Source organism: Lichenostomus cassidix, unplaced genomic scaffold (genome assembly GCF_008360975.1).
Source record: "Lichenostomus cassidix isolate B80296 unplaced genomic scaffold, HeHo_3.0 HiC_scaffold_876, whole genome shotgun sequence".
NCBI classification, from domain to species: domain Eukaryota; kingdom Metazoa; phylum Chordata; class Aves; order Passeriformes; family Meliphagidae; genus Lichenostomus; species Lichenostomus cassidix.
Window position 1 is genome coordinate 51,823 of NW_028147966.1, and position 25,223 is coordinate 77,045.

Sequence of the window (25,223 nt, forward strand, 5' to 3'; positions counted from 1 at the left end):
TCAATTTCTGCCCAAATTCTGCTCAAATTCCGCTCAATTTCTGCCACAATTTCTGCTCAATTTCTGCTCAATTTCCGCCTAATTTCAGCTCAATTTCTGCCCAATTTCAGCCCAATTTCAGCTCAATTTCTGCTCAAATTCAACTCAATTTCCGCTCAATTTCCGCACAATTCCAGCCCCATTTCCTGCCCGTTTCCAGCCGCAATTCTTGTCCCAATTTCCACGCAATTCCATCCCAAATTCCCATCACAATTCCTGAAAAATCCCTGAAAAATTCCTGAAAAATCCCTGAAAAATTCCTGAAAAATTCCTGAAAAATCCCTGAAAAATCCCTGAAAAATTCCTGAAAAATTCCTGAAAAATTCCTGAAAAATTCCTGAAAAATCCCTGAAAAATCCCTGAAAAATTCCTGAAAAATTCCTGAAAAATTCCTGAAAAATCCCAGCGCGATTTCTGCTCAATTTCCGCTCAATTTCAGCTCAATTTCTGCACAATTCTTGTCCCAATTCCTCCACAATTTCCATCATAATTTCCATCATAATTCCCATTTTAATTCCATCCCAATTCCCGCGCATTTTCCGCACATTTCCCGCACAATTCCATCCCAATTTCCGCACAATTCCATGTTTTTTCCGGCAATTTTCCCACAATTTCCGCGCGTTTTCCCCACATTTTCAGCACAATTCCGTTTTTCCCAAATTTTTCCCACATTTTTCCCACATTTTCTGCACAATTTCCGCACAATTCCCCGTTTTTCCCAAAATTTTCCCACAATTTCCGCGCCTTTTCCCCACATTTTCCGCCCAAATCCAAATTTTTCACACATTTTCCCGACAATTTCCGCACATTTTCAGCACAATTCCAAATTTTTCCCACATTTTCCGCACATTTTCCGCACATTTCCCTGTTTTTCCCACATTTTCCTCACATTTTCCGAACTTTTTCCGAACATTTTCTGCACATTTTCCGCACAATTCCAAGTTTTTCCCACATTTTTCCCACATTTTCTGCACATTTTTCGCACAATTCCAAATTTTTCCCACATTTTCTCTATATTTTCCGCACAATTCCAAGTTTTTCCCACATTTTTCCCACATTTTCCTCACATTTCCCACATTTTTCCCATATTTTCCTCACATTTCCCACATTTTCCTCACATTTTCCGAACATTTTCTGCACTTTTTCCGCACAATTCCAAATTTTTCCCACATTTTCTCTATATTTTCCTCACATTTCCCTGTTTTTCCCACATTTTTTGTGCATTTTTCGCACATTTTCATGTTTTTCCCACATTTTTCCCACATTTTCCTGTTTTCTCACCATTCCCATGGATTTTCCATCCCCAGGAAACTCCAAAGGATTTTTTTTTTCCCCAAAAAAATCCTCTCGGGTGAGAAACCGGAATGGATTTAAATCCACCAAAAAAACCCCAAAATATCCCAAAAAATAATATCCCAAATATTCCAAAATATCCAAAAAATAATAACCAAAATATCCCAAAAATAATAACCAATATCCCAAAAAATAAATATCCAAAATATCCCAAAAATAATATCCAAAATATCCCAAAAATATCCAAAAAATAAATAACCAAAATATCCCAAAAATAATATCCCAAATATCCCAAATATCCCAAAAATAATAACCAAAATATCCAAAATACCCAAAAAATAATAACCAAAATATCCCAAAAAATAAATAACCAAAATATCCCCAAAAATAAATATCCAAAATATCCCCAAAAATAATATCCCAAATATCACAAATATCCCAAAAAATAAATAACCAAAATATCCCAAAAATAAATATCCCAAATATCCCAAAATATCCCAAAATATCCAAAATATCCCAAAAAAACCAAATGATCCCAAATCTCCTCACCGCGGCGCTTTTGCTCCGAGATTTTGGGGTTTTTTTGGGTTTTTCTGGAGGTTTTTCCTCTTTTGGGTTTTTTTGGGGTTTTTTGGAGGTTTTTGCCTCTTTCGGGGATTTTTTGGTTTTTTTCTCCGAGGTTTTTTTCCTCTTTTGGGGTTTTTTTGGGGTTTTTTTCAGAGGTTTTTACCTCTTTCGGATTTTTTTGGGATTTTTTTCGGGTTTCTCTCAGAGATTTTTACCTCTTTCGGAAGTTTTTCTTTTCGGTTTTTTTTTCGGATTTTTTTCACCACTTCGGGTTGGTTTTTGGGGATTTTTTTGGGGATTTTTGGGGGATTTTTTGGGGTTTTTTCGGGTTTTTCTCAGAGAGATTTTTACCTCTTTTGGAGTTTTTCTTTTCGCTTTTTTCCGGATTTTTTTCCACCACTTCGGGTTGATTTTTAGGGATTTTTTTGGGGATTTTTTTTGGGTTTTTTGGGTTTTTTTCGGGTTTTTTCGGAGGTTTTTACCTCTTTTGGAAGTTTTTCTTTTCGCTTTTTTCCGGATTTTTTTTTCCACTTCGAGTTGGTTTTTTTTGGGATTTTTGGGGAATTTTTTTGGGGTTTTTTTCGGGTTTTTTCGGGTTTTTCTCAGAGATTTTTACCTCTTTTGGAGTTTTTCTTTTCGCTTTTTTCCGGATTTTTTTTTCCACTTCGGGTTGTTTTTTTTGGTTTTTTTTCGGGTTTTTCTCAAAGATTTTTACCTCTTTTGGGGTTTTTCTTTCCGGCTTTTTTCCGGATTTTTTTCCCACTTCGAGTTGGTTTTTTTGGGATTTTTGGGAGATTTTTTGGGAATTTTTTTGGGTTGTTTTTCGGTTTTTTTCGGGTTTTTCTCAGAGATTTTTACCTCTTTTGGGGTTTTTCTTTCCGGTTTTTTTTCCGGATTTTTTTACCACTTCGGGTTGTTTTTTTGGGGATTTTTCGGGTTTTTCTCAAAGATTTTTACCTCTTTTGGAGTTTTTCTTTTCGCTTTTTTCCGGATTTTTTTTTCCACTTCGAGTTGTTTTTTTGGGGATTTTTTGGGGAATTTTTTGGGGTTTTTTTCTGTTTTTTCGGGGCAATTTCGGGTTCACTGCTGGGTTATTCCTGAGTCGCTTCGGGGTTGATTTTTCTCTGTTTTGATTATTTTTTTTTCCTTCCTCCTTTCGCAGCCAAAAATCGAATCCAAACCCTGAGGCTTTTCTCGCCCACGCGGAGAGAAAATAAAAATAAATTAATTAAAAACCTCGAAGGATTTCCCAATTCCACCTGCTGGCAGCGAGGAATTCCAGGAAAAAAATCCTAAAAAATCGCCGAAATTCCAGGAAAAAAATCATAAAATATCCCAGGAAAAATCGCGGATTTACAGGGAAAAAAAATCCCAAAAAATCGCCGGAATTCCAGGAAAAAAATCCTAAAAAATCGCCGAAATTCCAGGAAAAAAATCCTAAAAAATCCCAGGAAAAATCGCGGATTTACAGGGAAAAAAACCCGGAAAACAATCGCCGAAATTCCAGGAATTAAACCCAAAAAAATCGCTGAAATTCCAGGAAAAAAATCCTTTAAAATCCCAGGAAAAATCGCGGATTTACAGGGGAAAAAAATCCCAAAAAATCGCCGAAATTCCAGGGAAAAAATACTAAAAAATTCGAGGAAAAATCGCGGATTTACAGGGAAAAAAACCGCAAAAGAATCGACGAAATTCCAGGGAAAAAATCCTAAAAAATCCCAGGAAAAATCGCCGATATTCCAGGAATTAAAGGAAAAAAAATCCAGGAGAAATTCCCGATATTCCAGGGAAAAAAAACTCCAAAAATCGCCGAAATTCCAGGGAAAAAAAAGACAAAGAAATCACCGAAATTCCAGGAATTAAACCCCAAAAACCCGAAGAGAAATCGCGGATATTCCAGGAAAAAAACCCAAAAAAATCGCAGGAAAATTTCCCGATATTCCAGGAATTTAACCCCCCAAAAAGTCACCGAAATTCCAGGAAAAAAACCACAAAAAATCCCAGGAGAAATTCCCGATATTCCAGAAATAAAACCCAAAAAAAATCCCAGGAAAAATTCCCGATATTCCAGGAAAAAAACCCCAAAAATCACCGAAATTCCAGGAATTAAACCCCAAAAAAACCAAAGAAAAATCGCGGATATTCCAGGATTAAAACCCAAAAAAATCCCAGGAGAAATCGCCGAAATTCCAGGAAAAAAAATCCCAAAAAAACCAAAGAGAAATTCCCGATATTCCAGGAATAAAACCCAAAAAATCCCAGGAAAAATTCGGATATTCTAGGAAAAAAAACCCCAAAAAACCCGACGAGAAATCGCCGAAATTCCAGGAAAAAACCCAAAAAAATCCCAGGAAAAATTCCCCATATTCCAGAAAAAAAACCCAAAAAAATCCCAGGAAAAATTCCCGATATTCCAGGAATAAAACCCAAAAAACTCCCAGGAGAAATTCCCGATATTCCAGGAAAAAAAACCCCAAAAATCGCCGAAATTCAAGGAATTAAACCGCAAAAAAACCAAAGAAAAGTCGCGGATATTCCAGGATTTAAACCCCAAAAAATCCCAGGAGAAATCGCCGATAATTCAGGAATTAAACCCCCAAAAAATCACCGAAATTTCAGGAATTAAACCCCAAAAAATCACCGAAATTCCAGGAATTAAACCCCAAGAAATCAAAGAGAAATCGCCGAAATTCCGGGGAAAAAAAACCCCAAAAAATCCCAGAAGAAATCGCCGAAATTCCAGGAATAAAACCCAAAAAATCCCAGGAAAAATTCGGATATTCTAGGAAAAAAAACCCAAAAAACCCGACGAGAAATCGCCGAAATTCCAGGAATAAAACCCCAAGAAATCAAAGAGAAATCGCCGAAATTCCAGGGAAAAAAAACCTAAAAATCCCAGGAAAAATTCGGATATTCCAGGAAAAAAAACCCAAAAAACCCGACGAGAAATCGCCGAAATTCCAGGAAAAAACCCAAAAAAAATCCCAGGAGAAATTCCCGATATTCCAGGAAAAAAAACCCCAAAAATCGCCGAAATTCCAGGGAAAAAAAACCCAAAGAAATCACCGAAATTCCAGGAATTAAACCCAAAAAAACCAAAGAAAAATCGCGGATATTCCAGGAATTAAACCCAAAAAATCCCAGGTGAAATCGCCGAAATTCCAGGAATTTAACCTCCAAAAAATCACCGAAATTCCAGGAAAAAAACCCCAAAAAATCACCGAAATTCCAGGAAAAAAACCCCAAAAAATCACCGAAATTCCAGGAAAAAAACCCCAAAATAACCCGAAGAGAAATCGCCGAAATTCCAGGAATTAAACCCAAAAAAACCCCAAAAATCCCGAGGAGAAATCACCATAAAACCCCCAAAAAACCCCAAAATTCCTCCCTAAAATCACCGAAAAATCACCGCGGAACGGAGAGGGAAAAACCAACCAAATAAATAAAAATAAATGGAAAATAAATGGAAATAAATACAGAAATAAATGGAAATAAATACAGAAATAAATGGAAATAAATGGAAATAATTACAGAAATAAATGGAAATAAATGGAAATAATTACAGAAATAAATCGAAATTAATGGAAATAAAATGGAAATAATTACAGAAATAAATGGAAATGAATCGAAATAAATACAGAAATAAATGGAAATAAATGGAAATAAATCGAAATAAATGGAAATAAAATGGAAATAATTACAGAAATAAATGGAAATAATTACAGAAATAAATGGAAATAAATCGAAATAAATACAGAAATAAATAGAAATAATTACTGAAATAAATGGAAATAAATCCCAATCAATCCCAATAACCGGCCAGGGGTTTTCCTGGGAAAATTCATCTTTTTCCATAAAAACCCTGGAAAATCCCAAACCCATCAATTCCAACAGTTTGAATTTCAGAATGAAAAAGCAGAGAGGAGAATTTCCCTTTTTACTGCATCGCTGGGTTTGAACTTTCAGCCTTTCTTTTAGTGAGTTTTATTGGCTCTTTTATTGTGTTTTAGTTGCTATTTTATTGTATTTTATTTGTTATTTTATTTGCTATTTTATTGTATTTTATTTGCTATTTTATTGTATTTTGTTTCCTATTTTATTTGCTATTTTATTTTCTATTTTATTTTATTTGCTATTTTATTTTATTTGCTATTTTATTGCTATTTTATTTGCTATTTTATTTTATTTTATTCCCTATTTTATCATATTTTATTTGCTATTTTATTTTATTTTATTTCGTATTTTATTTTCTATCCTATTTTATTTTATTTTATTTGTATTTTATTTTATTTGCTATTTTATTTTATTTCTATTTTATTTTATTTTCTATTTTATTTTGTTTCCTATTTTATTTTATTTGCAATTTTATTTTATTTCCTATTTTATTTTATTTCCTATTTTATTTTATTTGCTATTTTATTTTATTTCATTTGCTCTTTTACTTTATTTTGTTTCCTATTTTGTTTTATTTCTTATTTTATTTTATTTTATTTTCTATTTTATTATATTTTCTATTTTATTTTCTTTCCTATTTTATTTTATTTTCTCTTTTATTTGATTTTATTTTCTATTCTATTTTATTTTATTTCCTATTTTATTTCCCATTTTATTTTCCGATATTTCTCTCTCCAGGGTTCCTCACAAATATTTTATTTTATTTCCTATTTTATTTTATTTTCTTCTATTCCCTATTTTATCTTATTTTATTTTCTATTTTATTTGGTATTTTATTTTATTTTATTTGCTATTTTATTTTATTTCCCATTTTATTTTATTTTCCGATTTCTCTCTCCAGGGTTCCTCACAAATATTTTATTTTATTTTCTATTTTATTTTATTTGATATTTTATTTTATTTCCCATTTTATTTTATTTGATTTTCTTTTATTTCCCATTTTATTTTCCGATTTCTCTCTCCAGGGTTCCTCACAAATATTTTATTTTATTTTCTATTTTATTTTATTTGATTTTATTTCCCATTTTATTTTCCGATTTCTCTCTCCAGGTTTCCTCACAAATAAAAACCAATTTCAATCCTCTTTGAGTAAAAAAATCGCTTTTTTCGTCTCTTTCCTGCTGTTTTGGGCTTTTGGGGAGAAAATAAAAAATGAGGAAAAAAAAGAGAATTTTCGGGTTGTTAATTCCTAAAGGAGGAAATTTCTATAAAACGAATAAATCCTTTCAATCCATTAATTAATTATTGCCTCGTTAATAGTGATTCGTTAATTAATTAAAGCTCAACCTACCGGTAAAGTGATTTTTTCTGCTGAAATCTTCATTTCCGGCAGAGCTGATTGAGGTTTGGGAGGTTTTGCTGCTTTAAATCAATTTTTCGTCTTTAATTTGGATTTTTCTTAATTAATTAATTTATTTTCTTCATTAATTGGCTTTTTTGGCTGCTTTAATTTATTTTTTTCTTCTTTAATTTGGTTTTTTCTTAATTATTTTGGGTTTTTTCTGCATTAATTTATTTTTTTTTCTTCGTTAATTTGGATTTTTCCTTCATTAATTTGGATTTTTTCTTCGTTAATTTGGATTTTTCCTTCATTAATTTGGATTTTTCTTCATTAATTTGGATTTTTCCTTCATTAATTTGGTTTTTTTTTTTGCTTTTTTAATTAATTTTTTGCTTCATTAATTTGGTTTTTTCTTCATTAATTTATTTTTTCCTTCTTTAATTTGGATTTTTTCCTTCATTAATTTGGATTTTTCCTTCATTAATTTGGTTTTTTTCTTCATTAATTTGTTTTTTTGGCTTCTTTAATTAATTTTTTTCTTCTTTAATTTGGTTTTCTTCCTTCTTTTATTTTGCTTTTTTTGCTTTTTTAATTAATTTTTTGCTTCTTTAATTTGGTTTTTTCTTAATTATTTTGGGTTTTTTCTGCATTAATTTATTTTTTTCTTCATTAATTTGGTTTTTTTCTTCTTTGTTTAATTTTTTCCTTCTTTATTTTGGGTTTTTTCCTTCTTTAATTTGGATTTTTTTCTTCATTAATTTGGGATTTTTCCTTCTTTAATTAATTTTTTCTTCTTTAATTTGGTTTTTTTCCTTCTTTTATTTTGGTTTTTTTTTGCTTTTTTAATTATTTTTTTGCTTCTTTAATTTGGTTTTTTTGCTCCTTTATTTTTTTATTCTTTAATTTGGATTTTTTCCTTCATTAATTTGGATTTTTCCTTCATTAATTTGGTTTTTTTCCTTCTTTAATTTATTTTTTCTTCTTTAATTTATTTTTTTCCTTCTTTAATTTGGTTTTTTTGCTTCTTTATATAATTTTTTGCTTCTTTAATTTGGGTTTTTTTCCTCCTTTAATTTATTTTTTTCTTCTTTAATTTGGATTTTTTCCTTCATTAATTTGGTTTTTTTTCCTTCTTTAATTTGTTTTTTTTTCCTTCTTTAATTGGTTTTTTTTCTTCTCTAATTTGGTTTTTTTTCTTCTCTAATTTCTTTTTTTTCCTTCTTTAGTTTAGTTTTTTGCTTCTTTAATTGTTTTTTTTTCTTCTTTAATTTATTTTTCCTTCTTAAATTTTTTTTTTCATTAATTTATTTTTCTTCATTAATTTATTTTTTCATTAATTAATTTTTTTCTTCTGTAATTTAATTTTTTCTTCTTTAATTTGGTTTTTTCTTCATTAATTTGGATTTTTCTTCTTTTTAATTTTTTTCTTCTTTTTTTTTGTTTCTTTTTAACTAATTTTTGCTTCTTAATTTGGTTTTTTTCTTCAATTTGGGTTTTTTCCTTAATTTGTTTTTTTCTTTAATTATTTAGGTTTTTTTCTTCTTTAATTTGGGTTTTTTCCTTCTTTAATTTGTTTTTTTTTTCTTTAATTAGTTAGTTTTTTTCTTCCTTAATTAATTTTTTCCTTCTTTAATTTGTTTTTTTTTTTCTTTAATTTGGATTTTTTCTTCTCCAATTTGGTTTTTTTTGCTTCTTTAATTTGTTTTTTTCCTCTTTATTTTTTCCTTCATTAATTAATTTTTTCCTTCTTCTATAATTGTTTTTTTTCCTCTATTTTTCACCCTTTTTTATCAATTTTTCAATTCCCATAAAAACCCCAAAAAAGCACAATTTCCACCCAAAAACGACAACAAAACACATCAAAACCACAACATTTTCCCACCAAAAAAACATCCAAAAATCAGATTTTAAATCGTTAATTCACTTTATTCCCATTTTTCTCACAATTCCCAACCTCAGCAGCATTTTGGGGAGAAAAATCCACATTTTCGTCATTTAAATCAACTCCTGAAAAACCAAAATTTGGGATAAAAAACCCAAAAAATCACAAAAACCAACAGAAAAAATTCACATTTTCTCCACTTAAATCAACTCCTAAAATTTGGGGAAAAAACCCCAAAAAATCACCAAAACTGACCGAAAAAATCCACATTTTCTCCACTCAAATCAACTCCTGAAAAACCAAAATTTGGGAGAAAAAATCCCAAAAAAATCACCAAAACCAACAGAAAAAATTCACATTTTCGCCACTTAAATCAACTCCTGGAAAACCAAAATTTGGGATAAAAATCCCAAAAAATCACCAAAACCAACAGAAAAAATTCACATTTTCTCCACTTAAATCAACTCCTAAAATTTGGGGAAAAAACCCCAAAAAAATCACCAAAACTAAGAAAAAAATTCACATTTTTTCCACTCAAATCAACTCCTGGAAAACCAAAATTTGGGAGAAAAAACCCCAAAAAATCACCAAAACCAACCGAAAAAATCCACATTTTCTCCACTTAAATCAACTCCTAAAATTTGGGGAAAAAACCCCAAAAATCACCAAAACCAACAGAAAAAATTCACATTTTTTCCACTTAAATCAACTCCTGGAAAACCAAAATTTGGGAGAAAAAACCCAAAAAATCACCAAAACTAACAAAAAAATTCACATTTTTTCCACTCAAATCAACTCCTGGAAAACCAAAATTTGGGAGAAAAAATCCCAAAAAATCACCAAAACCAACAGAAAAAATTCACATTTTCTCCACTTAAATCAACTCCTAAAATTTGGGATAAAAAACCCCAAAAATCACCAAAACTAACAGAAAAAATTCACATTTTCTCCACTCAAATCAACTCCTAAAATTTGGGGAAAAAACCCCAAAAAATCACCAAAACCAACCGAAAAAAATCACAATTTTCACCAAATCTCAACCAAACCAGCAGCGAAAATCCCCAAAATTCCCCAAATATTCCCAATTTTTGGGGTTTTTTTCCTCCTCAGCCACAATTCAGATTTTTCGGGATTTCGGGATTTTAAATCCAGGAAAAAACAACAGAAATTCCCTTTTTTTCCCCTAAAATTCCATTTTTTTCCCCTAAAATTCCCATTTTTTTCCCCTAAAATTCCCATTTTTTCCCAAAATCCCCTTTTTTCCCTAAAATTCCCTTTTTTCCACCAAAAATTCCCTTTTTTTCCCCTAAAATTCCCTTTTTTCCCCTAAAATTCCCAAATTTTTCCCCTAAAATTCCCATTTTTTCCCCTAAAATTCCCATTTTTTTCCCAAAAATTCCCATTTTTCCCTAAAATTCCCATTTTCCCCTAAAAATTCCCATTTTTTCCCCTAAAATTCCCATTTTTTCCCCTAAAATTCCCATTTTTTCCCCTAAAATTCCCTTTTTTTTCCCCAAAATTCCCATTTTTTCCCCTAAAATTCCCAAATTTTTCCCCTAAAATTCCCATTTTTTTCCCTAAAATTCCCTTTTTTTTCCCCAAAAAATTCCCATTTTTTCCCTAAAATTCCCAAATTTTTCCCTAAAATTCCCATTTTTTCCCCAAAATTCAAATTTCAACTCCCTAAAAGCACCAAAAAAAATCCCAAATCTCTTTCCCATTTGAAAAAAAAATGAAATTAAAAAATAAAAATGAATCATTAAAGTGATTTGTTGTTAATTATTGTTAATTTTGATTTCCAAACTGCGTTTTTTGAAAGGAGATTTGGGGTGGAAAATCCCAAAATTAGCGACGAAAAGAGGAAATTGGGGAAGAAAAAATCAGAGGAAAAAGGGAAAAATCAGAGGGAAAGGAAAAAATAGAATTTAAAAGGAAAAAATAGAATTTAAAAGGAAAAAATAGAATTTAAAAGGAAAAAAATCAAATTATAAAAGGAAAAAATCAAATTATAAAAGGAAAAAAATCAAATTATAAAAGGAAAAAATCAAATTATAAAAGGAAAAAATCAAATTATGAAAGGAAAAAAATCAAATTGTAAAAGGAAAAAATCAAATTATAAAAGGAAAAAAATCAAATTATAAAAGGAAAAAATCAAATTGTAAAAGGAAAAAATCAAATTAAAATTGGGAAAATTAAACCTAAAAGGGAAAAAAAATCAAATGAAAATGGGGAAAATTAAAATAAAAGGGAAAAAGTCAAATTAAAGGAAAAAAATCAAATGAAAATGGGGAAAAAATCAAAGGGAAAAATCAAATTAAAAGGAAAAAAGTCAAATTAAAATGGGGGAAAATCAAATTAAAAGGGAAAAAATCAAATTATAAAAGGGAAAAATCAAATTATAAAAGGCAAAAATCAAATTAAAAAGGGGAAAATCAAATTAAAAAGGGGAAAAAATCAAATTAAAAAGGGGAAAATCAAATTTAAATGGGGAAAATCAAATTAAAAAGGGGAAAAATCAAATTAAAATGGGGAAAATCAAATTAAAATGGGGAAAATCATTAAAAGGGAAAAAATCAAATTAAAAAGGGAAAAATCAAATTAAAAGTGGGAAAAAATCAAATTAAAAAGGGGAAAATCAAATTAAAAAGGGGAAAATCAAATTAAAAGTGGGAAAAAATCAAATTAAAAGGGAAAAAATCAAATTAAAAGGAAAAAAATCGAATTAAAAGGGGAAAAATATCAAACAAATGGGAAAAAAAATCAGAGGAAAAGGAGGGAAGTGAAATTATTAAATGGGCAAAAAAATCAAATTAAATGGAGAAAAAATCAATTTAAATGGGAAAAAATCAAATTAAATGGGAAAAAATCAAATTAAATGGGAAAAAAACCAAATCAAAGGATGAAGGTGAAAATCGAATTAAAAGAGCAAAAATAAAATGAAAAAAAATGGGCGAAAAATCAGATTAAAAGGGAAAAAAAGTCAGAGAAGATGGGAAAATATGGAAGAAAAAAGGGGAAAAATCAAATAAAAAGGGGGAAAACAAATTGAAGGGGAAATGATCAAATTAAAGGGAAAAAATGGAAAATAAAGGGGAAAAAGATGAAATTAAAGGGGAAAAAATGAAATTAAAGGGGAAAAAATTCAAAATAAAATGGGGCAAAAATTGAAATAAAGGGGAAAAAAAATCAAAATAAAATGGGCCAAAAATTCAAATTAGAAGGGGGAAAAAATTTGAAATTAAAGAGGCAAGAAATCGAAATAAAATGGGCAAAAATTCCAAATAAAATGAGCAAAAATTCAAAATAAAATGGGCAAAAATTGAAATTAAAATGGGCAAAATTCCAAATAAAATGAGCAAAAATACAAATTAAAATGGGCAAAAAATCGAAAAAAATGGACAAAAATCAAAATAAAATGGGGCAAAAAAATCAAAATAAAATGGGGCAAAAATCCAAATTAAAATGGGCAAAAATTCCAAATAAAATAGGCCAAAAATTCAAATTAAAAGGGGCAAAAAACTGAAATTAAAGGGGCAAAAAATTCAAATTAAAATGGGCAAAAATCCAAATTAAATGAGCAAAAAATCGAAATAAAATGGGCAAAAATTCCAAATAAAATGGGGCAAAAATTCAAATAAAATTGGCAAAAATCCAAAATAAAATTGGCAAAAAAAGGAAATAAAATGGGCAAAAAATCCAAAATAAAAATGGCAAAAAAATGGAAATAAAATGGGCAAAAAATCGAAATAAAATGGGCAAAAAATCGAAATAAAATGGGCAAAAAATCGAAATAAAATGAGCAAAAAATGGAAATAAAATGGGCAAAAATCCAAAATAAAAATGGCAAAAAAAAGGAAATAAAATGGGCAAAAAATCCAAATAAAACGGGGCAAAAAATCGAAATAAAATGGGCAAAAATCCAAATAAAATGGGCAAAAAAATGGAAATAAAATGGGCAAAAATCCAAAATAAAAGAGGCAAAAAAAGAAAATAAAAAGGGGGAAAAAATAAAATTAAAGGGGCAAAAAATTCAAATAAAATGGGCAAAAAATCCAAATTAAAAATGGCAAAAAAATGGAAATAAAATGGGCAAAAATCGAAATAAAATGGGGCAAAATCCAAATAAAATTGGCAAAAATCCAAATAAAATGGGAAAAAAATCCAAATAAAATTGGCAAAAAATCGAAATAAAATGGGGCAAAAAATCCAAATAAAATGGGAAAAAAATCCAAATTAAATTGACAAAAAAATCGAAATAAAGTGGGCAAAAATCCAAATTAAATTGACAAAAAAATGGAATTAAAATGGGCAAAAATCCAAATAAAAATTGGCAAAAAAAGGAACTAAAAAGGGCAAAAGTTGAGCATGGCAGGCAGAGGCAGCAGGATTTTCTGCGGGGGGATTTGGGTTTTTCCCTCTCTCTCCCCGCAGTATTCGGGTGATTTTTGGGGTGAATTTTGGGGATTTTGGGGGATTTTGGCTGCCGTGGCTCGGAGCTGACGTGACTCAGGCAGTTTCGGGTTGTGGAGCTAAAAAAGTTCATCCCAACAACATGAAACTACCTAAACCACAGAGCAGCTGCGCGGGACTGCGGGCTCCTGGGGGATTTGAATAAAAATATAAATAAAAATATAAAATATAAAATAAAAATAATAAAAATTAAAATAAATGTATTTATCTATATTTATCTACAGAGCAGCTGCGCGGGACTGCGGGGGTCCTGGGGAATTGAAATAAAAATAAAAATAAAAATAATAAAAATAAAAATAAATGTATTTATCTATAACAACATGAAACTACCTAAACCACAGAGCAGCTGCGCGGGACTGCGGGGGTCCTGGGGAATTTGAATATAAATAATAAAAATAAAAATAAAAATAAAAATAAAAATAAAAATAAAAATAAAAATAAAAATAAAAATAAAAATAAAAATTAAAAATAAAAATAAATGTATTTATCTATGGGGGAGATCCTGGGGAATTTAAATAAAAATATAAATATAAATATAAATAAAAATAAATGTATTTATCTATATTTATCTACAGAGCAGCTGCGCGGGACTGCGGGGTCCTGGGGGAAAATAAATAAAAATAAAAATATAAAATATAAAATATAAAATATAAAATATAAAATATAAAATATAAAATATAAAATATAAAATATAAAATATAAAATATAAAATAAAAATAAAAATAAAAATAAATGTATTTATCTAGATTTATCTACAGAGCAGCTGCGGGAGTGCGGAGGGTCCTGGGGATTGAAATAAAAATAAAAATATAAATAAAAATAAAAATTAAAATTACAATTAAAAATAAAAATAAAAATAAAAATAAAAATAAATGTATTTATCTAGATTTATCTACAGAGCAGCTGCGCGGAGGCTGGGGTCCTGGGGATTAAATAAAAATAAAATATAAAATATAAAATATAAAATATAAAATATAAAATATAAAATATAAAATATAAAATATAAAATATAAAATAAATGTATTTATCTAGATTTATCTACAGAGCAGCTTGCGGGACTGCGGGGTCCTGGGGATTAAATATAAATAATAAAAATAAAAATAAAAATTAAAAATAAAAATAAATGTATTTATCTATATCAACATGAAACTACCTAAACCACAGAGCAGCTGCGCGGGACTGCGGGGGTCCTGGGGAAATTTAAATATAAATAATAAAAATAAAAATAAAAATTAAAAATAAAAATAAATGTATTTATCTATGGGGACGTCCTGGGGGTTAAATATAAATAAAATAAAAATTAAAAATAAAATAAAAATAAAAATAAAATAAAAATTAAAATTAAAATAAAAAATAAAAATAAAAATAAAAATTAAAAATAAAAATAAAAATGAAAATAAAAATAAATGTATTTATCTATATTTATCTACAGAGCAGCTGCGCGGAGGCGCGGGGTCCTGGGGGAAATAAATAAATAAAAATATAAAAATAAAAATATAAAAATAAATATAAATGTATTTATCTATGGGGGACATCCTGGGGGAAATAAAAATATAAATAAAAATATAAAAATAAATAAAAATAAAAATAAAAATAAAAATAAAAATAAAAATAAAAATTAAAAATAAAAATAAAAATAAAAATAAAAATAAATGTATTTATCTATGGGGGAGATCCTGGGGGGAATTAAATAAAAATAAAATAAAATTAAAAATAAATAAATGTATTTATCTGCGGGAGGCGCTGGGAGATCCTGCGGGAATTAAATAAATAAAAATAATTTTAAAAATTAAAATAAATGTATTTATCTATGGGGGAGATCCTGGGGGAATTAAATAAAAATAAAAATAAAAATAAAAATAAAAATAAAAATAAAAATAAAAATAAAAATAAAAATAAAAATGTTTATTCATAGGGGAGGCGCAGAGCTCCTGCGGGGGGGAAGAAATAATAAAAATAAAATAAAATAAAAATAAAAATAAATGTATTTATCTGTAGGGGAGGCGCGGAGCTCCTGCGGGGGGGAAATAAAATAAAAATAAAATAAAAAATAAAAATAAATAAATGTACTTATCTATGGGGGAGATCCTGCGGGGGGAGAAATCAAATAAAACCAGTAAAAAAATAATAAAAATAATAAAAATACTACAAATAAATATATGTATCTATGGGGGAGGTCCTGCGGGGCGAGGAATTACATAAAATAATAAAAATAAAATTTTAAAAAATTAAAATAAATGTATTTATCTATGGGGCAGGCGCGGAGCTCCTGCGGGGGGAAAAATTCATAAAAATAAAATAATAAAAATAGAAATAAATGTATTTATTTATCTATAGGGGAGGCGCGGAGCTCCTGCGGGGCGAGGAGTTAAATAAAAATTAAAATTAAAATTAAAATAAATATATTTATCTAGAGGGGAGGCCCGGAGCTCCTGCGGGGCACAGAGTTAAATAAAAATAAAATAGGAAAAAAATCATAAAAATAAAAATTAAAATAAATATATAGATCTATGGAGGAGGCGCGGAGCTCCTGCTGGGGGAGGAAATAATAAAAATTAAAATAAAAATAAAAATAAATATATTTATCTCTAGGGGAGGCGCGGAGCTCCTGCGGGGTGAGGAAATAATAAAAATTAAAATAAAAATTAAAATTAAAATAAATGTATTTATTTATCTATAGGAGAGGCGCAGAGCTCCTGCGGGGGGAGGAGATAATAAAAATAATAATTAAAATTAAATTAATAAAAAAATTAACAATTAAAATAATAACTAAAATAATATAAAAAATAATACAAAAAAAATATATAAAAATATATATATATCCACACAGGGGAGGCAGGGAGGTCCTGCTGGGCGAGGAATTAAATAAAAATAAAATTTAAATAAAAATGAAAATTCAAAAAGGCGCGGAGCCCAGGAGCCAGGAATTCAATAAAAATAATCAGAATTAAAATAAAATTAAAATAAATATATATATATATATATACAGGGGAGGCGAGGAGGTCCTGCGGGGCGAGGAATTAATAAAAATCAAAATAAAAATAATCAAAATAAAAATAAAAATGTATATCTGTAGGGGAGGTGGGGAGAGGGGAGAGGAGGGAAGTTAAAATTAAATTAAAATACAACAGGCAGAGGAGGGAAAATGAAATTAAATGAAAACACAAGGAGAGGAGGAACAATAAAATTAAAATGATATGTATTTATAAATAAAATTGCAATTATTTATATGTATGGGAGGTGGGGAGAGGAGAGAAATTAAAATTAAATTAAAATAGAGTGGGGAGAGGAGAAGTAAAATTAAATAAAAATATAGGGAGAGGAGGAAAAATAAAATTAAATAAAAATCTAGAGGGAGAAGAGGAAAAAAAGAAATAAGAATATAAGGAGAAGGAGGAAGAGGTGAGAGGGAGAGGAGGGAAATAAAATAAAATGAAATGATATAAAATAAAATAAAATAAAGTAAAATAAAATAAAATAGAAATAAAATAAAATAAAATAAAATAAAAATAAAATAAAATGGAAATACAGAGGGAGAGGAGGGAAAAAAGTGAAATAAAAATCGAAGGAGAGGAGAAAAAGAGAATTAAATAGAAATACAAAGAGAGGAGGAAAAAATAAAATAAAAATATCAGGAGAAGGAGGAAGAAGGAGAGGAGGAGAGGAAAGAAGGATTGGGGAAAAATGAGGAAAAAGGGAAAAAATGAGGAAAAAAGGAGGAAAAGGGAAAATAAAGGGAAAATTAAGGGAAAATAAAGGGAAAATAAAGGGAAAAAAGGGGAAAAATAAAGGGAAAAAAAGCAGGAAAAAGGGGAAAAAAGGAGAAAAAAAGTAGGAAAAAGGGAAAATAATAAAAGGAAAAAAAGCAGGAAAAAGGGATAAAGGGAAAATAAAGGGAAAAAGCAGAAAAATGGGAAAATAAAAGGAAAATAAAAGGAAAATAAAAGGAAAATAAAAGGAAAATTAAGGGAAAATTAAGGGAAAATAAAGGGGAAAAAAAGGGAAAATAAAGGGAAAATAAAGGGAAAAAAGCAGGAAAAAGGGGAAAAAAGGAGAAAAAAAGCAGGAAAAAGGGAAAATAATAAAAGGAAAAAAGCAGGAAAAAGGGATAAAGGGAAAATAAAGGGAAAAAAGCAGGAAAATGGGAAAATAAGGGAAAATAAAGGGAAAAAAGGGGGAAAATAAAGGGAAAAAAAGGGAAAATAAAGGGAAAATAAAGGGAAAATAAAGGGAAAATAAAGGGAAAAAAGCAGAAAAATGGGAAAATGGGAAAATAAAGGGAAAATAAAGGGAAAAAAGCAGGAAAATGGAAAATAAAAGAGAAAAAAAGGAGGAAAAAGGGAAATAAAAGGGAAAAAAGCCGAAAAAGGGGAAGGAAAAGCAAATTCTCCCTTTGTTATTTCTCCTCTTTCTCATCCCGAAATTCGCAGCTGCGCCGGAAAATGCGTTGGGAAAGGCAGGAAAAGACCTAAAATATCCCAAAAAAACCCCAAAAAAATCCAAAAAAACCCCAAAAAAACCCAAAAAAATCCCCAAAAGCCGCGCGGATCCAATGCTGGAATCGGCGGAGATTTTTGGGGTAAAAAGCTCCAAAAATGGGTTCGAAATTCGACTCGGAAATCGCAAATTTCCGCCGCTCGTCGCTCCCGAAATCCCGAATTTTCTCGGCTGATCGTCGCCGAGATTTTCCCCGCGGAAGTTGCGCAGCCGCGCAGCCAAAATCCCCCCAAAATCGCCGAATATTCCGGTTTTCACCCGAAAAATAAATCCCAAATCCCCCAAAATCTCCAAATTCTCCTTTTTTCACCCCAAAAAAAAAACCCCAAATCGCTCAAATTCTCCAAATTCTCCTTTTTTCACCCCAAAAAAAATCCCAAATCCCTCCCGAGGTTCTCTAAATTCTCCTTTTTTCACCCCAAAAAAATCCCCAAATCCCTCAAAATCTCCAAATATTCCTTTTTTCACCCCAAAAAATAAATCCCAAATCTCTCCCGAGGTTCTCCAAATTTTCCTTTTTCACCCCAAAAAAATCCCCAAATCCCTCAAAATCTCTAAATATTCCTTTTTTCAACCCAAAAAATAAATCCCCAAATCCCTCAAAACCTCCAAATATTCCTTTTTTCACCTCCAAAAAAAAATCCCCAAATCCTTCAAAATCTCTAAATATTCCTTTTATCACCCCCCAAAAAAATCCCCAAATCCCTCAAAATCTCCAAATATTCCTTTTTTCACCCCAAAAAATAAATCCCAAATCCCTCAAAATCTCCGAATATTCCTTTTTTCACCCCAAAAAATAAATCCCAAATTCCTTCCAGGGTTTTCCAAATATTCCTTTTTTCACCCCCAAAAAAAAACCCCCAAATCCCTCAAAATCTCCAAATATTCCTTTTTTCACCCCAAAAAAATTCCCCAAATCGCTCCCGAGGTTCTCCAAATTCCCCTTTTTTCACCCCAAAAAAATCCCCAAATCCCTTCCGGGGTTTTCTCCAAATATTCCTTTTTTTCAACCCAAAAAAAAAAATCCCAAATCTGCCAAAAAATCCCAAATCTTCCCCGCCGAGGCGAAGCGGCAAAGGAAGTTGGGAGGGAAATGGGAATTTCGGGTTTTTTGGGAGGAAAATGGGAATTTCGGGGATTTGGGGAGGAAAATGGGAATTTCGGGGATTTGGGGAGGAAAATGGGAATTTCGGGGTTTAGCTCTGGCCGGAAATCCGCTGGGAAAATCCCTAAAAATCCCCAAAAATCACCGAAATTCCCCCAAAATCCCCCAAATCCAGGAAAGCCGCGGCGCATCCGGTAACCAAACGCAGACAGAGAGATAAAAAGAGGATAAAAAATGGAAATAAAATTTAAAAAAATCACAAAAAAATCCCCCAAAACCCCCAAATCCAGGAAACCCGCAGCGCATCCGGTAACCAAACACAGACAGAGAGATAAAAAGAGGATAAAAAATGGAAATAAAAACCAAAAAAATCACCAAAAATTCCCTAAAATCCCGAAAATCCAGCAAACCCGCAGCGCATCCGGTAACCAAACGCAGACAGAGAGAGAAAAGAGAATAAAAAATGAAAATAAAAACCCCAAAAATCACCGAAATTCCCCCAAATCCAGGAAATCCGGTAACCAAAGGCAGACAGAGACATAAAAGAGAATAAAAAATGAAAATAAAAACCCAAAAAATCACAGAAATTCCCCCAAATCCAGGAAACCGGCGGCGGATCCCCGAAATCCAGGAAATCCGGTAACCAACCGCGGAGAGAGAGATAAAAAGAGGATAAAAAATGGAAATAAAATTTTAAAAAAATCACCAAAAATTCCCTAAAAACCCCAAATCCAGCAAACCCGCGGCGCATCCGGTAACCAAACGCAGACAGAGACATAAAAGAGAATAAAAAATGAAAATAAAACCAAAAAAATTACAGAAATTCCCCCAAATCCAGCAAAGCCGCGGCGCACTCCCCAAATCCAGGAAATCCGGTAACCAACCGCAGACAGGGAGATAAAAAGAGGATAAAAAATGGAAATAAAATTTAGAAAAATCACCGAAAATTCCCTAAAATCCCGAAAATCCAGCAAACCCGCAGCGCATCCGGTAACCAAACGCAGACAGAGAGAGAAAAAGAGGATAAAAAATGGAAATAAAATCCCAAAAAATCACAGAAATTCCCCCAAATCCAGGAAATCCGGTAACCAACCGCGGACAGAGAGGTAAAAAGAGGATAAAAAATGGAAATAAAAACCCAAAAAATCACTGAAATTCCCCCAAATCCAGCAAAGCCGCGGCGCATCTCCCAAATCCAGGAAATCCGGTAACCAAACACAGACAGAGAGAGAAAAAGAGGATAAAAAATGGAAATAAAATTTTTAAAAATCACCGAAATTCCCCCAAATCCAGCAAACCCGCAGCGCATCCGGTAACCAAACGCAGACAGAGAGATAAAAGAGGAAAAAAAATGAAAATAAAAACCCAAAAAATCACAGAAATTCCCCCAAATCCAGCAAACCCGGTAACCAACCGCAGACAGAGAGATAAAAGAGGCTAAAAAATGGAAATAAAATCCCAAAAAATCACAGAAATCCCCCAAATCCAGCAAAGCCGCAGCGCATCCGGTAACCAACCGCAGACAGAGAGAAAAATAGGATAAAAAATGGAAATAAAAACCCAAAAATCCCCGAAATTCCCCCAAATCCAGCAAACCCGCGGCGCATCCCCGAAATCCAGGAAATCCGGTAACCAACCGCGGAGAGAGAGATAAACAGAGGATAAAAAATGGAAATAAAATTAAAAAAAAATCACCAAAAATTCCCTAAAATCCCGAAAATCCAGGAAAGCCGCGACGCATCCGGTAACCAAACGCAGACAGAGAGGTAAAAAGAGGATAAAAATGGAAATAAAAACCCAAAAAATCACCGAAATTCCCCCAAATCCAGCAAACCCGCGGCGCATCCCCCAAATCCAGGAAATCCGGTAACCAAAGGCAGACAGAGAGATAAAAAGAGGATAAAAAATGAAAATAAAATTTAAAAAAAATCACTGAAATTCCCCCAAAAAATCCCCCAAATCCAGCAAACCGGCGGCGCATCCCCGAAATCCAGGAAATCCGGTAACCAAACGCAGACAGAGACATAAAAAGAGGATAAAAAATTAAAATAAAAACCCCAAAAATCACAGAAATTCCCCCAAATCCAGCAAACCCGCAGCGCATCCGGTAACCAACGGCGGACAGAGAGAAAAAAGAGAATAAAAAATGGAAATAAAATCCCAAAAATCACAGAAATTCCCCCAAATCCAGGAAATCCGGTAACCAAACACAGACAGACGGAAAAAAGATGATAAAAAATGAAAATAAAATCCAAAAAAATCGCCGAAATTCCCCCAAATCCAGCAAACCCGCGGCGCATCCCCGAAATCCAGGAAATCCGGTAACCAAACGCGGACAGAGAGATAAAACAGATTAAAAAATCCGAAAATAAATGGAAATAAATCCCCGCGGAGAGCAAATCTCCACTCCTACCTTGCGGCGCCTTCCCGAACCTCGCGGATTTCCCAAAATGCTCCAAAATCCCAAAAATCCGCTGGGAAAATCCCCCGAAAACCCCCAAAAAATCCCAAAAAATCACCGAAATTCACCCAATCCAGCAAAGCCGCGGCGCATCCCCCAAACCCAGGAAATCCGGTAACCGAAGGCGGACAGAGAGACAGAAAATCCGATTAAAAATGGAAATAAATCCCAAAAAACCCGCTGGGAAAATGCCCCAAAACCCCCAAAAAATCACAGAAAATCACCGAAATTCCCCCAAATCCAGGAAATCCGGTAACCAAACCGGACAGACAGACAGAAAATCCGAAAATAAATGGAAATAAATCGTCGCGGAGAGCAAATCTCCATTCCTACCTTGCGGCGCCTTCGGCAAACCCGCCGATTTCTCCTTGCCGAATTCCCAAAAAGCTCCAAAATCCCAAAAATCCGCTGGGAAAAATCCCCCGAAAACGCCCAAAAAATCCCCAAAAATCACCGAAATTCACCCAATCCAGCAAAGCCGCGGCGCATCCCCGAAACCCAGGAAATCCGGTAACCAAAGGCGGACAGACAGACAGAAAATCCGATGAAAAATGGAAATAAATCCCAAAAAACCCGCTGGGAAAATCCCCCCAAAACCCCCAAAAAATCACAGAAAATCACCGAAATTCCCCAAAATCCCCCAAATCCAGGAAATCCGGTAACCAAACCGGACAGACAGACAGAAAATCCGAAAATAAATGGAAATAAATCCCAAAAAACCCCCAAAAAATCACAGAAAATCACCGAAATTCTCCAAAATCCAGGAAATCCGGTAACCAAACCGGACAGACAGACAGAAAATCCGAAAATAAATCAAAATAAATCGTCGCGGAGAGGAAATCTCCATTCCTACCTTGCGGCGCCTTCGGCAAACCCGCGGATTTCTTCTTGCCGAATTCCCAAAATGCTCCGAAATCCCAAAAATCCGCTGGGAAAATCCCCCAAAAACCCCAAAAAATCCCAAAAAATCACCAAAAATTCACCGAAAATTCCCCAAAATCCCCCAAATCCAGGAAATCCGGTAACCAAACGCAGACAGACACATAAAACAAGATAAAAAATCCGATTAAAAATGAAAATAAATCCTCGCGGAGAGCAAATCTCCACTCGTACCTTGCGGCGCCTTCCCGAATCTCGTGGATTTCTGCGCGCTGGATTCCAAAAATGGGCGAAAAAGCCCAAAAATCCTTCCCAAATCGGCCGGGAAAATCCCCAAAAAAATCCCAAAAAAATCACCGAAATTCCCCCCAAATCCAGCAAAGCCGCGGCGCATCCCAAATGCTCCGAAATCCCCCAAATTCTCCCCAAACCCGCTGGGAAATCCGCTCAGAAAATCCAAAAATAATCCCAAAAAATCACAGAAAATCACCGAAATTCACCAAATCCAGCAAAGCCGCGGCGCATCCGGTAACCAAACGCAGACAGGGAGATAAAACAGATTTAAAAATCCAAGAAAAATGGAAAATAAATGAAAATAAATCGTCGCGGAGAGCAAATCTCCACTCCTACCTTGCGGCGCCTTCGGCAAACCCGCGGATTTCTTCTTGCCGAATTCCCAAAATGCTCCAAAATCCCAAAAATCTTCTCCAAACCCGCTGGGAAAATCCCCCAAAAACCCCAAAAAATGCTAAAAAATCACCGAAAAATCCCCGAAAATTCCCCAAAATCCCCCAAATCCAGGAAATCCGGTCACCAAACGCAGACAGACAGACAAAACACATTAAAAAAATCGAGAAAAATTGAAATAAATCGTCGCGGAGAGCAACTCTCCACTCCTACCTTGCGGCGCCTTCCCAAAACCCGCCGATTCCTTCGCGCCGAATCCCCAAAAAGCTCCAAAATCCCCAAATTTCTCCCCAAACCCGCTGGGAAATCACCCCAAAAACCCCAAAAAATGCCAAAAAATCACCGAAAATTCACGGAAAATTCCCCAAAATCCCCCAAACCCAGGAAATCCGGTAACCAAACACAGACAGACAGATAAAACAGCATAAAAAATCAGATTAAAATTGAAAATAAATCGTCGCGGAGAGCAAATCTCCACTCCTACCTTGCGGCGCCTTCCCAAAACCCGCCGATTCCTTCGCGCCGAATCCCCAAAATGCTCCAAAATCCCCAAATTTCTCCCCAAACCCGCTGGAAATCACCCCAAAAATGCCAAAAAATCCCCGAAAATTCACCGAAAATTCCCCAAAATCCCCCAAATCCAGGAAATCCGGTCACCAAACGCGGACAGACACATAAAACAGCATAAAAAATAGAGAAAAAAAGAAAATAAATCGTCGCGGAGAGCAAATCTCCACTCCTACCTTGCGGCGCCTTCCCGACCCTCGCGGATTTCTTCGCGCCGAATCCCCAAAAAGCTCCAAAATCCCCCAAATTTCTCCCCCAACCCACGGGAAATCCACTGGGAAAATCCCAAAAAATCACCGAAAATTCACCGAAAATTCCCCAAAATCCCCCAAATCCAGGAAATCCGGTCACCAAACGCGGACAGACAAATAGAAAAACCGAAAATAAATGGAAATAAATGGTCGCGGAGAGCAAATCTCCACTCCTACCTTGCGGCGCCTTCCCAAAACCCGCCGATTCCTTCGCTCCGAATCCCCAAAAAGCTCCAAAATCCCAAAATTTCCCCCCAAGCCCGCGGGAAATCCGCTGGGAAAATCCCAAAAAATCACCGAAAATTAAAAAAAAATTCACGGAAAATTCCCCAAAATCCCCCAAATCCAGGAAATCCGGTCACCAAACGCAGACAGACACATAAAACAGCATAAAAAATAGAGAAAAAAAGAAAATAAATCATCGCGGAGAGCAAATCTCCACTCCTACCTTGCGGCGCCTTCGCCAAACCCGCCGATTCCTTCGCGCCGAATCCCCAAAAAGCTCCAAAATCCCCCAAATTCCTCCCCAAACCCGCGGGAAATCCGCGCGAGTTGCGCATCGCGGCGCGGCTTCGGCACTCTGCGTGCTGCGCTCCTCCTCGGTCACCTTTAAATGCATTTTTTACTGCGGCGGCGGATTTTATTTGCAGATCATAAAATGCACCTCGGAGCTGCTGCCACGGCTGCTTTATGACCTTGACGGATGGTGGTCACCTGGAGGAGGTTTAAATCTGCCCGGCGAGGAGAGGAAATGGCCGAAAATTGGGGGGAAATGGGGGGTTTGGGGGTTTGGGGGATTGGTTTTGGGGGTTTTGGGGGATTTGGGGGTTTGGGGGAGAGAAATGGGGAGAAAATGGGGAGAAAATGGAGAAATTGGGGAAATTGGGGGAAAAATAGGGAAAAAATGGGGGAAAAATGGGAAAAATTGGGGAAAAATGGGGGAAAAATGGGGAAATTGGGAAAATTGGGGTTGGGGATTTGGGGGATTGGGGAGAGAAGTGGGAGAAAATGGGAGAAAATGGGGAGAAAATGGGGAGAAAATGGGGGAAATAATGGGGGAAAATGGGGAGAAAACGGGGAGAAAATGGGGGAAAATGGGGAAAAATGGGGAAAAATGGGAAGAAATTGGGAGAAATATGGGGAAAAGGGAAGAAATGGGGACAAAATGGGGAAAATGTGGGGGAAAATGGGGGAAGGGGGAAATGGGGAAATAATGGGGAGAAATGGGGAAATTGGGGAAATTTGGGAGAAATTGGGGGGATTTGGGAATTAATGGGGAAAATGGGGGC